The sequence below is a fragment of the Sus scrofa genome, chromosome 1 (assembly GCF_054392235.1).
Source record: "Sus scrofa isolate SSC_HxYL_T2T_F1_AM1 chromosome 1, Sscrofa_HxYL_maternal_Yorkshire_Landrace_v2.0, whole genome shotgun sequence".
Classification (NCBI taxonomy): domain Eukaryota; kingdom Metazoa; phylum Chordata; class Mammalia; order Artiodactyla; family Suidae; genus Sus; species Sus scrofa.
The window spans coordinates 185,133,763-185,148,006 of record NC_139383.1 but is presented as its reverse complement, the minus strand read 5'-3'; the positions used below and the strand labels follow the sequence as shown (position 1 = coordinate 185,148,006).

The 14,244-nt window shown below is 32.6% G+C and overlaps 1 long non-coding RNA gene across 2 annotated transcripts in view; it reads left to right on the top strand.

The window, feature by feature from the left end:
* Positions 1–777: 777 nt before the first annotated feature.
* Positions 778–14,244, top strand: part of LOC110257011 (uncharacterized) — a 301,414-nt gene continuing 287,947 nt past the window's right edge. For both annotated transcript variants that reach the window (XR_014817996.1, XR_002339140.2), the window contains exon 1: positions 778–849. This is a non-coding gene — a long non-coding RNA (uncharacterized LOC110257011). The remainder of the gene's footprint in view (positions 850–14,244) is intronic.

Genomic DNA, 14,244 nt, shown 5'->3' with positions numbered 1-14,244 from the left:
ATGCCTAGTGTAGATTTTGTGATTGGCAAGTGTATGTCTTTAATCTAAGACATTAAAGACAATTATCATGTATTGAGAACTTGCTGTTGTCAGTTTGCTAAGCATATTACATGGATTTTCTCATTTAACTTTTTCAATTAAACTCTAAAGTAAGTACTATCATCTCTATTTTACCTAAAGTAAAAATGAAGTTCTCAAAGGTAATAACCTTGCTAAAGTTCTCAGAATTAAATAATTGTGGAACTACAATTTAGGCAATTTGTTATCAAAAGCTCATGTATAAACCAACAGCCCCATATTCAGAGTGTCTGTTACTGAATCTAAGCCAAGTTTACAGCCTTGCCTATTTGTGCTCCCTGCCAGATCCCTCATGTTGCGGAGTAAATATTCTGGTCAGGTACTTAGGAGACCTGGGGCCAAGGTGAGTTCTGCTGCTAATGAACAGCAGAACTGACCATTGTTTTCTTACTTCTCCTAATAGGAGGCTTTTACATAAGTAAATTGTTTTGTGATGTATCATTTGAGTAGTTTTGATGGTAGGCTAAATGATGCCTCTTTCCTTCATCACACCACACCCACACACACTCAAAGATGGCTCTGTCCTAATTCACAGAACCTGTGAATATGTTTTGAAGTGGAAAACAGGAATTAGGGTCGCTGATAGAATTAAGGTGTTGCTCATCAACTGACACTGAGATGGGGAGAGTATCCTAGTTTATCCAGGTGGGGCCAATGTAGACGAGAGTCTTTAAAAAGGGGAGAGAGAGGGAGGAGTAGGAAAGTCAGTATTGGGTGGGAGAAATGTGCCAGCATCCAAGAAATTCAAGCAGATTCTAAAAGTTGGGAAAGGTAAGGTAACAGCTGCTCTTCTATTGCCTCCAAAAGGAACTCAGGCCTTGAGCTTGGTTTTAGCCTAGTGTGAGTGACCCTTTTCAGACTTCTGGCCCGTAGAATTGTAAAATAATAAATTTGGTTTGAGACACCAAGTTTTCAGTAATTTGTTACAGAAGCAATAGGAAAGGAAAAAAATTGTCATTATAAACCTGTAATTTAGTATCCTTTGCCTATTTGGTAGATATGTAAATGAGTCTCAGAGTTTAAAAGGATATTGTTTAGGAAATTAACTCAGGTGTTTGGACTCCAAATCCAATGCACTTTTTATTATAAAACGGGGAGGTTGGATGACATTCTCTCTAAGGTTGTTCAAGCTCTAACATTTAGTGATTTAAAGTGTCATATGGAATCTCAGACTAAAATATGAGGCTTTGTTGGCTGTATAGCTCCTCAGTTTTCAGGAGTGTTTCTAAAGCAAAAAGGTTTTGGTATCTTTTTTTGCTGCATAGAAAAATACGTGGATTTTTGTTTTGTTTAGTTTTGTTTTCAAATATAAGCCTTGGAGCCTTTGCTTCTAGCTCTGAAGTTTAGCTGCTTGGGCTCTTTCACATACATCACTAAAGTAGCTCTCTCCGTCTGTGCTGTTAGGGATTTACTGACAGTTCACTAAAATGACTTTCTGCTGACAGAAACTGATTTTTGCTTGACCTATTTCTTGAAGGAAATTTGTCTTTTCAACAATTCAAAACATTGTGAACATGTAGGCTTAAATCTGGCATCTTTTTTTGAAACACATTGCCTTGGTTTCCTATATACATGGTAACTAGTACATGTATTTTATATACTGATATAAATTCCTTTGAAGTGTTTGCTTTCACTTCTCAATGTCATTTTTAAGTGCCAGTGTTTTATTTTCAAAATACTACTTAATAGGTTTAGAGACAAGTGTTTGGAAATAAAGTTTTATAATCCCATTGATCAGAAAACTCTCAACCTTTCAGAAAAAAAAAAGTAATCTATGCACATGCTTAGAGAATATAAACAGAATGGGATGCTGTAAAATGAAAAAAAGAAAAGGAATGATTTTTACGCGACTACTTTGGTCAATATGAATAACTATTAAATTTGATAAAATGTAATCAATCACCTTCTATAACAATGTCACATATTTGTGTAGTATAGCATATAGCCAAACAAGAGGAGGAAAATTCTACAGGGAATGCTGCTTACCTTAACTGTTATCCCAAAGACCTAGCTCCTGACTCTATCATTTGGGATCCATTTTGCGTAGGACTTAGGAAATGGTTTTAAAAATTTCATTCAATGATATTTAACCCAAAACTTTATAAATAAAGCCATAGATGAACTTGAGAATGACTTAGAAAGGAGTGAAAGTAATGCAGAGTTATTGTTTATAGAGAAAAGAAACTGCAAATGTTATTTGAATTTTTCGTCTTAGTAAATATTGATGAAAATCTTTGCCAGGGTAGTTAAGGGACTTATTTTAGTGTATTTTCTCTTTTCATCTACTGTCAAAGTCCTACTTTGTTCACTGATCTATTGGATGTCTCCTGCACCTGACAGCAAAATAATTGCTTCCATGTGCCGAGACTCTTATTTTTCATCCCAGAGAATTACTGGCTCTTTAGTCATAAATTTTGGAATGGATTAGCAATGAGATCCTGCGGTATAGCACTGGGAACTATGTCTAGTCACTTATGATGGAGCACGATAATGGGAGAAAAAAGAATGTGTACATGTATGTGTAACTGGGTCACTATGCTGTACAGTAGGAAAAAATTGTATTGGGGAAATAGCAATAAAGAAAACCTATTAAACAGTGGCTGAGTGGCTTAAACAGAAAAAAAAATTTAAAAATTGTCTATAGTTTAGGTTTGTCTATAGTTTGTTAAAACCTAAATCTCAGATCTGTTTCTGAGATCCAAGAGCTTCATATCCATGTATCTGTTGTGACTGTATCTGCTGGGTTTCCAGTGATAGAACATGATGTTGGCATTGCAACAAAGCCATCACAATCTGACTTGGGAAGAAAAGTTCTTCTTTTTGTCTAAGGGAAAAACAACCACCTAATTATAAAAATTAAAGTAAAAAATAGTATTATGGCAAATTTTGTGTACTAGACTTGAAAATCTCTGCTGGTTGTAATACTTCAAGTGCTTTTTTGTCATCTTGGTTCTGGTCTCTGTTTCTTAATCTCTTCAGGACTTTTATCCGAAAGACTGGTGCCAGGATGGACAAGAACATTAAAGTATGTCCTTGCCATTAAGGAGCACTTATATTCATCAGGACAACAGATTATGCATAAAAGGTTAAATATTAGAATAGAATTAAATGGAAAATGTATGTGTATAAGTAATACACAAACATCCATTTTAATCATTCATTGAAATGCTTAATTAATGATTATGAAAAAAAACCTTTGATATATATGGACTATGAATCATTTGAATCCATGAAGTACTACTTATTGAGCATTATTATGTCAGGAACTTTATGTATGTGAACATTATAAATGATCACAAATATGCTATAGTGTATTACTATTTTTCCTATTTTAGAGTTAAGGAAACTAACGAAGTCAAATAAGATGTTGAATACAGTATGGCTAGAAGGTCATATATGGAAATATAACTGGGGATTTTGATGCCAAAGTAGAAAAATATAAAGTTGATAGCAATATTTTATAATGTACAAACACTTCTGAAGCTTATTTGCTACTCAAAAATAGACTATTGTATTTTTAGAAGTACCTTCTCCTAGAGCAATAATAGAATTCCAAATGGTTTCAAGCCAAGAAACTTAGCTATGAAAGAGAAACAGTAGTATATAAGTAGATAAATAATTAAATTGTGAAAAATAAAAAGTGTGTACATAAGCACAAGCCAGCATTTTTTGCATTAATTCTATAGTTCTTAAAATATTTTCAAAAGGTTCTTTTTTCCTGGAGTCGGAATGACTGCCATGTAATCATTTGTTCATCTGTAGTCATTTGTTAATAATGGAAAAGAACTATATGTGGTGAGGCTTAATTCTAGTTGAAATTATTATGTGCTTTTGTATAAGGTTATGAATTGCCATTCAATCAAATAAATTATTCTTAACATTTATTTGTGAAGGAAATGTGGCACAAACTATTAATTAACTCTTCATCCAATGTGAGAACATTATGTTCTAAGATCAATAAATTGGACCCCAAAAGAGTCCATGTTGAAAGATTTATAACATGAATAGAAATAAAAAAATATATTTATTTAGATTTTAAAAGTTTTGTAGAGATAATGATTTTTAAAAGACATTTTAAATGAGTAGGTTAAATTGGCTTAAAAGGCTTAAATTTTGAGTATCTCTTATGATATCTTCCAATATGCAAAGCTGATTTAACTGTCATGTATACGAATTACTTATGTAGATGTGCACATGTGAATATATGTACATATGTAACCTCGGCCTGGTGAATTACCAATTCTTAAATTTAGATTACCTTAAAATATATTTCTTCATGTGTTTACCAATGTTTCAATTTTCAGGAAAAGAAGGATTTCTTTGGATACATGTTTATGCTGGTTGACAATTATTTTCCACCATTTTTTTGGTCAGTGACGTGTAGCGCGGTAAAGGATTTTCAGTGGGGATGTAATATAAATGTAAAATTAGGTAAGATTTTTCAGTCCTTGAGTAATGAGAGGGAACCAAGGATAAGTTTGTGATCTGTCCAGACTGGATGGCATTTTGTATTTGCAGTATTTGATTCATTCTAGGTTTCATTTTTAGTACACATTTTTCACTTCTAAAATGAGGATACCTCATATAATTGACAGTATTTTACAATTATTGACCAGAAAGCAGTTACGTGTAGTTTGCAGTACTGTGCCTGCAGGGAATTGGTCATAAATGTTTGTTTCCACATCAATTGAGTATATACATTGTGCTACTGTAAATGTTGAACTTGACATTTAAATGTCAAATAGTTTAAAGATAATTTGAGAAAGAAATGAGTACAATTGCATGAAAAGCTTCCATGATAAATTATAGTAAGATTAAAAATCACTAAAATGTGTTGACTTGGAAAATATATTTAGAAACTAAGATCTGGTCCTAGGTATTGCCTATTGCTAATGGTGTGCTGTTACCTTTATCCAACAGTGAGGTAGCTGGCTCTCATTATCTGCAATGTATTTATTTATTTGTTTGTTCAATCCTAGGGTAATATAAAATAGTTTCAGAATTGTTAACCCATACATTGTGAGAAACAAATATACCAACTAGAGTACACTATTGCTATATATTACATTTTGTCTTTAGCTTTACAGTTAAAACATCGTTTTTAAAAGTTAGTTTGGCTATTAACTATCTCTTCAGAGAGAATGATAAGGAATCAGTCTCCCATTGCTTATTTAAAGATGGGGAAAGGGTAACTGAAGGAATAAAAACTGCCTCTACAACGTAAAATCAACTCTGGCTGACAGCCAGAAAGGAAATGGAAAACTAAATTCAAAAAACAACATAAATGAAGTTAAAAGTAGACTTTCTTAAAGCTTCCAGTAAGGAAAGCAGCTCTGCCAACATCTTGATTTCAGCCTGTGAAACTTGGAGTAGAGAAGATCAGATGAGTCAGCTTGAATTTCTGACCTATATAAGAGTTGAGATGATAAACTTTTGTTTTAGGTCAATAGGTTTTTGGTAATATTTTATAGCAGGAACAGAAAATGAATACAGTATCCTACCCAATAATTCATAACCTCTATAATGAGAAAAGATCAGACAAACACAAAATACCCAATCTTTACTCTTCAAAGGTGTCAAGAGCATGGAATACAACATAGGACAGAGAATCTGTAACCGGAAAGGATTACAGTGACAATGGCAACTCCATGCAATGTGAGTTTCTAGATTTGATCTGAAACAGAAGAGACATTCATGGAAAAACTGGTGAAATTCAAAAAGGCTGAAGTTTGGTTGACAGTACTTTATAGTATTAATTTCTAAGTTTTCAGAATTTTACTATAATTATGTGACATAATTTTGAGAAGAGCTGGGTGAAGTTACTTGAAAATACTCAGTGCTACTTTGAAATTCATTTATAACTCTAAAATTGCTTTAAAATAAAGAAATTATGCAAATAAGGGTCATCATCTTGGAAGGAAATCTTGGAGACAATAGAGGAACAGTCTGCAAAATGCTGCCTAGCTGTTTTATGACAGAAAATGTGTGGGCAAATGCACATCGACCATGACAAGTAAAAAAAAAAAAAAAACTTGGAAGAATTGGACCCTGAATATGAAGACAACCTCAAAACAACCAACTTGCTTAGCTCTTTATGTTTGTGTGTGTGTGTGTGTGTATAATGATAGACATTAAATATTTATGACTAACTTACTTAAAATAAAAAACTCTCTAAGTATGAGATAAGTGTTCAGGGGGTTCCCACTGCGGCACAGTGGAAACAGATCCAACTGGTATCCATGAGGATGCAGCTTCAATCCCTGGCCTCGCTCAATAGATTAAAGATCTGGTGTTGCCGGGAGCTGTGGTGTAGTTTGCAGACGCGCCTGGAATCCTGCATTGCTGTGGCTGTGGTTTAGGCTGTAGCTCTGATTTGATGCCTAGCCCAGAAACTTCCACATGCCTCAGGTGCAGCCCTTAGAAAAGAAAAGAAGTGTTCAGAAAGCATGTCATAGCTTAATTAGCTTCATGTTCTGTGGTATAGTGGAATGAGGGCAACTGATGATATTTAGGTGAAATACATCTTTGTCTCACTTAACCCTTGAACCAAACATGCAAGGAATTACTGTCACTCCTATTTACAAAGGAGGAAACTAAAGTTCAGCGATATTAATCAGCCCAAACTTATAGTATTAATAAGGAGCATAGCTGAAATTTAAAGCATCTCTTTAGACTAAAGAGCCTATATGCTTTCTACAATATATGCTACAGGGCAAAAGATTATGCAACAGGTCAGAGATTTGGCCCTGGACTCAGAATATTATGGTTCTAACTCTTTAGGTTGGCATATATAACATGTAGCATATTCAGTAGTAACTAATTATATAAATTAAGTAATGAAGCTTAATTTAAAGGATGAAATAGTGAAATTTAAAATATTATTACATGATGATTTATTCATTTAGATATTAATTGGATTCTGAGACATAAAGTAGTCATAAGTTAGCGAGTGGTTTCATTTTCTTTAGATCAAGGAAGAATGGAACATGCACTATTCTGAATGATTTTTAATTGTATTAAAATTATAGATTTTAGCCTATTAGAGTTAGTAAAGACAGGGGTGACAGTGGTGAATATTCTCCTTGGAAGCTCCTATAAGCTCTAACAAATGTAAAGTATGAAATATCATCGTGGGCTTTTTAAAAGTACTTGTTAATTTTTGAGAAAGACTCATAGAAGAGCAAACAAAGAGTTTAATTTCTAGACTGTATTTCTTCCTTTATGTCATGCCAGTCGAAACACTTTGTTTACTTCACAGCTTTTCCAGATTGAAACATTTTAGAATTGATATTTACTTCCAACACTCTTATGTCTTGAAAATGGTATTTAAATAAACACAAAGCTGAATAAAGAAAAAAAGACATGGAAATCCTCAATTTAGAGAATTTTCCACATACACATACTTTTATGATACTTTTGAAATCAGGTTACTCATATGAGTCAAGCTAATTTGGGTTCTTTATCCATGTTGCCAGAAACAAAATACTTAAAAAAAATTCTTATGTTTGGTATTTTCAAGGTAATATCTGCTTATTCAAGGTTTTTAAAAAATACTATATAAACTTAAAACCACTTTAGATTTTAGTGTACAGAAGTAATCATTAATATTAAACATTTCAGATAATTTTATATATGAAACTAATTGGTTATGAAGATAATATTTAGAGACATATTTTTATTTAAAATGTAATTTTGTATGTATTATTCAAATAAAGTTCCCTAATTTTTCTTTAGGTAAAAAATGTACGGAAGTAAAATATTAGTAATTTCTCATCTCCTTACAGATATTCACAAAATGAAATACTAAAAAACTTCTCTGCTTACTTTAGGTTTAAGTTGTCTTTGTTTAGGTTCCTAAAGTAGAAATTTAGATGATTTTTATAATGTTCTTTTCTAATATACTAATGCTATAAATTTCTCTGTAAGCATTGGTTTCTCAGCATCCTGCAAATTAAGAGGTTCTGTATCTATTTTCATTTAGTTCAAAATATCTTTGAATTTATCTTGCGACTTCTTTAATTCATGTGCTATTTGGAAGTATGTTGTTTAATTGCCACGTTTGAGGAATTTCCAGCTTTCATTTTGTTAATCGACTTCTAGTTTAGATCCATTGTAATCTGAGAGCAGGCATTGTATGATATCTATTCTTTAAAATTTGTTAAAGTATGCTTTATGGTCCAGATGTGCTCTGTTTGGGTAAATGTTTCATGTGAGTTTGAGAAACATATTTTATGCTGAAGTCATCTACAAATCAATTATATCTAGTTGATTGAAAGTGTTAAGTTCAGCTATGTTCTTACTGATTTTCTGCCTGCTGAATCTATTCATTTCTGTGAGAGGGGTGTTAAAGTCTCCAACTAGAATAGCAGATTCATCTGTTTTCTCCTTGGAGTTCTATCAGTTTTTGCCTCATATGGTTTGATACTATTGTTATGTGCATATATGTTAAGAATTGTTATGTATTCTTGAAGAATTCACCCCTTTGTCATTATGTAATGCCCTTCTTTACCAATGATAACTTCCTTTGAAGTCTGCTCTGTTGGAAACTAATATAGCTATTCCTGCTTACTTTTGATTAGTGTCAGCCTGGTGTTTTACTCTTTATCCATTTAATTTATCTGTATCTTTATATTTAATATGAGTTCCTTATAGGTACCATAGATTTGGAAGAGTTTTGCTCTAATTTTAAAAACTTAAAAGGTACAGATGTTGGAAGTATTTTGAGGTTGAACATACTTTGGTGTTGGAAAGATTTCGGTGTTGGAAATATGAACTAATAGGAGAGTTGAATAAGAATTAGAGTAGAAATCAATGAAATTGAAAGCAAGAAATCAATTGAGAAAACCAATGAAACCAAAAGATAATTCTCTGAAAAGATGAATAAGATCAATAAGCCTCTAGCAAGGCTAAGCCAAAAAAAAAAAAAAAAAAAAAGAAGGTAAATATTAATATCAGAAAGAGAAGAGGGGATGTTAATAGGATAATAAAGGAATTTTATGAACAACTCTATGCCCACACATTTTATAGCCTAGATAAAAATGTTTCACCCCTTGAAAGAAAAATTTGCCAAAATTACACTTAACAAAACTAGATATACTATAATCAAACAATCCAGCAATTGCACTCTTTGGTCATTATATTTAGAGGAGTTGAAAAGATATGTCTACACAAAAACTGCACATACATGTTTATATTATTTCTATTCATACTTGCAAAATTTAGAATCAACCAAGATGCCCTCCAGTAGGTGAATGGATAAACTGTGGTACATCCAGACACTTGGATACTATTCAGCACTAGAAAGAAATGAGCTGCAAAGTCAGGAAAAGAGAGAAGAACCTGAATGCACATCAGTAAATGAAAGAATAATCTGAAAAAGCTATATACTCTATGCTTCCAGTTATATAACATTCTGGAAAAGGCAAAAATGTGGAGATTAGTGGTTGCCAGAGTATAGCTTTTGGTGTCAGAGTTGAATAGGTGGACATGTCATTATGCATTTGTCCCAAAGAGATAAAATGCATGATTATCTTTAGGGTTTATCTCCCACTCTCTGAGGCTTATGTGTCTTACAGAGGCTTCCAGCAAGCTAGCCATTTCTTATTCATCTACCCTGATTAGCAAAATAACAATTTGATGTTGTGCCGAGTGTTTGGACCCTCCAAATTTCTTCAAACATTTTTGACAGAGAATGGGAAAGGTGACATGGCCCTGGGCCAAAACTGTAAACATAGATTTTTATCTCTTGATACTAGTTCTGATTGAAATTAAAAAATTAATTGGCCAAAAATTTTAAAAACAATACATAAAACAAAAAGCTCTCTAATGTCAAGATTATGTAATAAATTGCGATTGCAAACATATGTGTTTTACCAACTTATTTAATTTTAGACATCATTGATTTACTCACTACTCGAAAGAAGTAAGGGAAATTTACACTGACATTATCTTTGATCTCCCATTGCTGCAATTCTTGATTTATTTGTTAGGTTAAGTTTTTATTAGGCTTCTGTATTTACAATCTGCTGTATAAGCATAATTTTCACACAACTGTTTAGAGGCATTGTATTTAAGTGGATTTGGCGTTCACCACCATATTTTTCCATGGCTGTCTCATTCTGTATGTTTATTTTGATATATTCCTTAATAAATTTTTTTTTGTTAAATGTTAAGTTTTCCCAGAAGAGCTTACGAGTAATAGAGATGCTGAGATATTATAAACACTATGCTTTGTCCACTTGAATACAGAAATTCTTTCTTTCTTCTGTACTTCTATATTTACATCAGAATAAGACTAGCTATGGAACATTTTCTACTTAAGTTACCTGAAATTCAGTATGGCCTGTCCATTTGTAGTTTCATTTATTTCATTTTAAGCATATTTTCCTTTATTTGTCCACTATTTTTTTCTGATGTTAATCTTTTACTACTTTCTGTTTGTATTCACTATGATCAATTCAATCCTTGTTAATAATTGCTTTTCAAATATAGTGATGTCTATTTCATTCCTTGCTGTATTTAGTATATTATGTGATAACGTTATTTTACTCTTTAATGCATTTATTTTGTTTTCCTTTTTATCTCATTCAGTTACTTTATCATCTCTTATTCACTAAATTTATATTCCTATAAAATTTGTTCTAGTGCAAAACGCTTGTGGCAAATTGTGTTTGTGTGTATGGGTATGTGTCTGTCCGTCTTCTTTCCTAGCCTGTGTTCTTCACTTGGCTTTTGCATTCTATATTTTCTTCTTTCCTGACAGTTTTTTCTATGTCTAAGGAGAGAAATTACTCTCAATTTTTTCTGTATAAGATCAACCACTAGAAAAACTAATTGTCCTAATTCTAAATAATGAGGAAACTCTAGAAAATTTTGTGTACACTTTTCTGTTTTAAGAATTTATTTAACACTTTAGAATATTCCTTAATATTCTAAATTAGCATGTTAAAAAGTATCTGGATCCAATCACAATCTGAAAATTTCATGTAGAAAATTCAGCACATCATCGTCACTACTATATTTATTTGAGCTATATCTTATTACATAAGTAGTCATTCTTTAGACATAAAAAAGTCTTAAAGTACAAAGTGAAATAATGGGTAAAATTTTAGTCAAAGGATACCTAATTTCTGATGCAAAAGAAATTTGTGGATAATTATGCTATTCTTTAGATTTTTTTCTTATTTTCAAAATGTAAATATGTATAAATCACTATCATTAGCAGCATGATTAGAGGGGATTGTATATTCTGTATTTAAGTGTTTTTTTTTTTTCTTATTAATATGGGAACTATAAACTTCATTTCTATAGAAAATACCTTTAAAAGTAGATTTTGAAGAAAACATCTGTTCTTTGTTCTGTTGTATGACACGTATTACCTTCTAGGAACAATAGTCACTGGTGCCATTTCAAAAATTGAAGCTTTAATTTTAGTTGTGATAAATATTGTAATTAAATTCTCAGTTTAATTATGGAAAAATAGCATCATTTTGAAGAATTTAATTTTTAATTTTGTTAAATATCTATCTGACAACAATTCCACTCCTGGGTATATATCCAAAGAAAATGAAAACACTAATTCAAAAGACACACGCACCCCAATTTCATAGCAGCATTATTTATAATAACAAAAGTGGGGAAGCAACCTAAGTGTCCATCAACACATGAATTGATAAAAATATGGGATGTATATAATGAAATATTACTTAGTCATAAAAATATTTAAAATTTGTCACTTGCAACAACATAGAGGGTATTATTCTTAGTTAAATATCAAATACAGAAAGACAAAAGCTGTATGTTTCACTCATGTGAAATTAAAAACAAATGAATTTAACAAAACATAAACAACCTTACAGATATAGAGAACAAACTTGTGGTTATCAATGGCGAAAGGTACGTGGGGAGAGGCAAGATATAGGGCTCAGGGGTTAAGAGATACAAATTACTACTTCCTGTAAAGTAAGTCACAAGGATATATTGTATAGCAAAGGGAATATAGCCATTATCTTATAATAACTTTATTTATTTATTTATTTATTTTTGTCTTTTTGCCATTTCTTGGGCTGCTCCCACGGCATATGGAGGTTCCCAGGCTAGGGGTCGAATCAGAGCTGTAGCTGCTGGCCTACACTGGGCAAACAACAAGTAGGGATCCGAGCCACATCTGCAACCTACACCACAGCTCACAGCAACGCCAGATCCTTAACCCACTGAGCAAGGCCAGGGATCGAACCTACAACCTCCTGGTTCCTAGTCAGATTCGTTAACCACTGAGCCACGAAGGGAACTCCATATCTTATAATAACTTTAAATGGAGTATAATTTACAAAATACTGAATCATTAGGTTGCACGACTGAAACTAATATAATGTAAATCAACTGTACTTCAATTTTAAAAATCTATTTGAAATAAAAACATAACTTAATTGCTCTTTTGGTAAAAATGTCCAATGAAAACAAAGTTGGCAGTAATTTTAGAGGTAGTTTCATTCTTACATTTAGAGAGTTTGTTTTCAATAACTTCCTGACATTCAGTGGGTACTGAGAGTTTCTTATTGAGGCTGCTTGCTAAGGCTCTGAACTTCGTGTGTGTTGAAGTTGTTATAGATGAATCTGATTAGACCGTATTACCATTTACTGAAAGAAGGATTATGTTTCCTAGAAGCCCAAAGTTGTCTGTCTGTGGCTTTATATCCATATTTATTTAACCACAGATACTTCCTAGTGGTCATTCACAAGCAGCTGAACTCTAAGGCCATGATTGCTTTTCTGTGGTAGTTGATCATTATATTCTTCTATAAGTAACTAGAAGATTTTAAAAAAATAGGTTCATAACTCTTTTCTTTGAATGTTTTAACTGACTGATTTGCTAATATTGTACATCCTCTTTTAATTTCAGTTTTACAAATGGCAAACTAGAAATTGTAACATAGGGAAGACTTATTAAGAAGGTTAATGTTGAAAGTTAGGGAGACTGAAAAGTTTTTCCTAACAGAAAGTCTATGAAATAGATCCCATATTCCTTCTATAGTTGGAGTCTATTACAAAACTAAGCCTGCAAGAAAAAGCTGACATCGTGAACAGAAAAACCACTCAGCTGGGCAGCTCAGAAGAACCATCAACCCAAACTTCCCCCTTGACAGCAATAAGTCCACCCTGAGTTAGAATACAGCTGAATTGCTTGTGCATCTTGTCTCCTTCTGTCTAGGACAATTTATTCTCTTTATGAGAACAGGAGAAAATTATCCAAAACACATTGTCTCCAACTTATGTGATTAATTGACATTAGCCAATGTGTGCAAGCCTATTAGGAGAAAGGCAGGTTAGAAGAGCCTGCCAGAGAAAGACTCCTGAGTGTGCTCCCTTTGGTTTAACTCAGCACTTAATCAAATAGTTCTTAACTTGCCACTAAGTTTTTCTGCCAAAGAAATAATATGGAAGATAATAAACTTGACATTCATTGGAAGCCTTTTTACCTGCCTCAGAACAAGTATCAAACATTTGTCTTCCATCAAGGTACAAATTCAGGTTTGTTCTGTGTGGTCAGTCTCCTCAATACCCTTCTTTAATGAAAGCTGTAGAAAGAGACTTCCAAAGAAATGTTGTTTCTATATTGTTATTGTTGGTGGTGGTTAAAGTTTTGTTCTATTTCTAAATATAGAAGTTGCTATATCTCTCAGGTTATGACTATAACAATGGAAGCAGCATAAGTCAACCAGGGATTACCTATAGTCACCAAGAATAAAAATCTGTATTTCTTCATCCCACCACAAGGTTTCTTTTAGTGTTACTTATTTCCAAGATAATGGTAGGCTGTCTTGAGCAGACTTGAGTCCCAGTGGGAGTTCTAGGGGCATGTCAGTGATTTTAAATTTAATTTACCCAATATGACATTATCTCTATTGCTCATTATACCCAAGGAGCTTTTTAGTTACAAACCTTGTTTCATTCATAGAATCTGCCCAGTTGAGACTGATATTAATGGCTTATATTGCTGAATTTCTTCCACAATATTATTTCTCCCAAATTGTTTCGGAAAACCTTTTAAGTGTTCTCCTTTTCCAGCTGTATACAATCCTCTGTAGTTGACAGCTTCCCCTCTCCTTAGATAGTTTGGCATAAGATGCCCATAGGCTTTCTAACCAAAAGAAATTACTCATTTAT